General features: G+C 43.2%; 1 long non-coding RNA gene across 1 annotated transcript; it reads left to right on the forward strand.

Moving 5' to 3' along the window:
• The first annotated feature begins 1,067 nt into the window (after nucleotides 1-1,067).
• LOC119734067 lies at nucleotides 1,068-2,898 on the forward strand. Its single transcript, XR_005272028.1, has 3 exons — nucleotides 1,068-1,698; nucleotides 2,321-2,414; nucleotides 2,738-2,898. It is a non-coding gene; the product is annotated as an uncharacterized LOC119734067 (long non-coding RNA).
• Nucleotides 2,899-3,629: the final 731 nt, after the last annotated feature.

Here is a 3,629-nt window from a genome sequence, read left to right on the forward strand (position 1 = left end):
TGTACGATGCTGAGTGTGGCTCATTTAGCATTTCAGTGAGTGTTGGCTTACACCATTGTCAAGTTTTCATGGAGTTATTTCGTCATTAACATTGATGTCCTCAGGGCCACCAGCATTTGAGGTAACCAGCATCGAGGCCATCTCCATGAAATAAAGATGTCTTGGGCAGGATACCCCCCCCCCCCCCATAGCTAGATCACCTGGACCTCTCCCCCCCCCCCCCCATACACTGTAGCTTCATCCAAGCACTAATCGTGTGAGAATAAATGTGTCTGATATTTTATTGGCATTTGTACCACTTCACCAAGAAGACTTTGCCCAAATGGCGCCGAGACCACCATCTTCTTCCAACAGACCCTCTGGTGGTCACGAACTACTCTGTTGAGGTTCGGAACTGCTTTGATGTTCTTGATCAACTGTCCAACTCTGTTGAAGACTCCTGGGTCCCGTACCATGATACAGTTCTTGGTGCCGTTGAGGCTGCTGTTCGTTCCTGTCTTTCAAAGCAGCGTCCCCAGGCTCACCGGATAGACCATTGACATCATAGAGCATAAATGTGGTGCTCGTCTGAGCTGCCACCATGCTGAAAGTAACTGTCTGGTGGGGATGTACAAGGCCAAAGCGAAGCAAGACCTTGATGCTTGGTACGACTCTGTTGTCTCTGAAGCCAAAGCTGGCCTGAAACAAAATAATCTCCGCCCCGCCTTCAAGGCAGTCAAGTGTCTTCACGGATGTAGCAAGCATTCAGCTTCATTTCTGATTTCCAAGGCAGATCGTTCTCCCTGCAACTGGGTGGATGAAACCCTGTCCCACTGGAAAGACTACCAGGGTCAAGGTTGGCAACGACATTTCTTTCTCCTTCGTCCAGAGTTCGGCAGTCCTGTGTGCTGGCACCAACCTTGTTCTGCTTAGCCATGGACACTATCCTGTCACAGTGTGAGGGTTCAATGCAGGCAATCACAGGTTTACCGACCTCCTGTCTGCAGATGATGCTGCTCTCTTCAAAGGATCCAACCACATGGGGAGAACTTCTCGCAACCTTTGACCGTAAAGCCATTTACGTGGGCCTAAACCATCATGGACAAAAACCAAGGTTCAGTCACTATGCGGTCCAGCACCTGTTCAAATTTCTCTGGATTGGGATGTTGTCGAATCTGTTGAGTCCTTTTGTTATTTTGAGTGCACTATCGACTCATCAGGTTTCTGCAGTAAGGACATACTATGCAGAATTGGCATCGCCAGTACCATCATGGGCTAACTTGATTGTCTTTGGAGAAGCAAGGCTAGTCTTTTGGTAAACTTTGGTTTTATCGCGCATGAAAGAACAAGAACGCATTCAAGCTTTCCACATGCAGTGTCAGTGTTGTATACTTGGAGTTTCATGGTGCAGTTTCATTTCCAATGCAATCATCCAGGTAACATTTTGTCTGAGATCTGAGGGAGGTGACACACCCTTTTTGGTCATGTTCGGCGTCTCCAAGCTCCTGCCCCTGCTCGTCTTGCCCTTGATGCTGCCGTCCAGTTCCACCTTGGCCAACAACCTGCCACCTGGACTACGCCTCGTGGTCGTCCCCGGCTTCCCTGGCTTAAGCAGGTTGTGGATGCTGTGTAGCTGTCACCAATCCTTTGCTCTTGATCAGGGAGGTTGGAGGTCACTACAACTCACTGATGGTCAAGTGCAGCAGTAAGTAAGTACATGTAAGTACCACTTTAATGTCAGATGCATGCTTTTGTTTCTCTTACAATTCACTGTTTTCCAAGTTAAACTTTGATTTGTTTTTTGCTTACTGTAAAGTACATGTACAGTATATGTTCCTCTTTGAAAAGCTCATTTAATCTTTTTGTTAAGAGTTGTGGCAGTACAAGTTTCTTTGGCTATTTGTGGGGTTGAATTTTCGTTGTACAAAAATGTATACATCAATATTAGGTTTTGCCCTTCACCGATGTATCAACACTTTAAACACGTAGAGTGTGTTTTCTTCCGAGTGAAAGTTAGAAAGCAATCCCTGGGATGGGACTCAAACACATGACGTCCTGCTTTCTAGTCCAGATGTAGAAAGCATGAGGTTGTGGGTTTAAGTCCCACCCGAGTGATTGTTTACTAACTTTCAATCAGGAGGTAACCCACTGAGTATACATCTACATTATGTTTTTGTTGCTGAAGAGCAAAATCTGATATTGAAGCTTCTCGGAGGTGTGATCTTTGGCATTCTGAGGTCCAGTGTCAAAGTCAGACTTGCTAGTTTCGGTATACATAGGTTGTTTGAGTACTGGAACTATTAGTATTAGATCCTTAAACATTGGATTTTGTTGTTTGCAGAAGTCATCAACCACAAATCTGCATGTTTCTCCCAGTTGCCAGTGTGCTCTCCAACAGCATCACTCTGCGTGCCAGTATTATTAATATTTTTCAGGTGAGTGAACTTTGTAGATTTTGGGGGGTTTGGGGGTATATTTTATTTATTTATTTTTTTCCTTACAAAGCTTACTGGTTTGTGTATATTTATTTGAATAATAAAGCTCATTGAATGCAAGGTTTGCAGTATCATGGTGTGAATAATCTGTCTTTGTGATTTGTGTTGTACTGCCCTGAAATTCAAGAGATATCATTCACACGGTGTTACTTCAAACCTTCCATTCATTCACCGTGTTCATCATGCAAATCTTCAAGTCTCATTCAGTACTGAACCCAATAGATCCTGAAACATTTGATTTTCTTGTATTGACTTATTTGTAGATGTTCTCAACCACCAATCGAAATGTTGTCTCCCAGTTGCCAGTGTGGTCTCCAACAGCTTGACTCAGACTGTGCATGTTAGTCTTGAAAATTGTTCAGGTGAGTGAGATTGTTTGATTTTAGGGATTTTTTCCATTGTGTTCAGTTCAAGAGTGACTTGGATAACAGGAATTGAACCATGTGCACCAGATGCCATGCACTTCTATTACTGTTGCAAACATGTAACCCTGAGAAAAGATAAGAGTTTACAAAGTTGTTCTGATCTGGGGTTTAACTATTCCAATCGATGTTTATGTAGCTAATACATAACATTTGATCTTAAATTCAAAACTTAAACATTTCATGATGGACAAAACTGTAACAAAGATATAACACAAATTTGGAATAATGAAAAATAATGTGAAATAATGAAAGAATTCTCATCTAGCAAGCACTCATTGGCCCAGTTTGGGCAGGTCATTCTTGCAAACCCGGGTGGATGCTGGGGTGAGATCCTGGTCCGAGTTGTGAGAACAATAAAAATATTTGCGGCAAAAACAGACTGCCCGAGCTCGGACGGCCATTGCGTGAGAAAAGGTTTCTGACTAGATCAATAGAGGGCGCTGTTTCTAATGTTTTTCTCATGTAGAATTTTCGGTACTTTTATCCCAGATTTTCTCATTCCCAAACAAATTGTGGATTCAGGAACAAACTTTTTCGACAGGGTACACCATAATCTACATGTCTGTGCACTATTGTAAAATTCATGTCTCTGAAAAATTCGGCGAACCAGACCCGAGGCGAGCGAAAATAGGCCTCGTCCCAAAGGGTGGTGTAGGGGGGTGATTGTTAATGTTTCTTCTCTTTAAAAACTTACTGGTTTGTGGTAGCACTGTGTGAATGATCTGTCTTT

Source organism: Patiria miniata, unplaced genomic scaffold, assembly GCF_015706575.1.
Source record: "Patiria miniata isolate m_02_andy unplaced genomic scaffold, ASM1570657v1 HiC_scaffold_26, whole genome shotgun sequence".
Lineage (NCBI taxonomy): Eukaryota > Metazoa > Echinodermata > Asteroidea > Valvatida > Asterinidae > Patiria > Patiria miniata.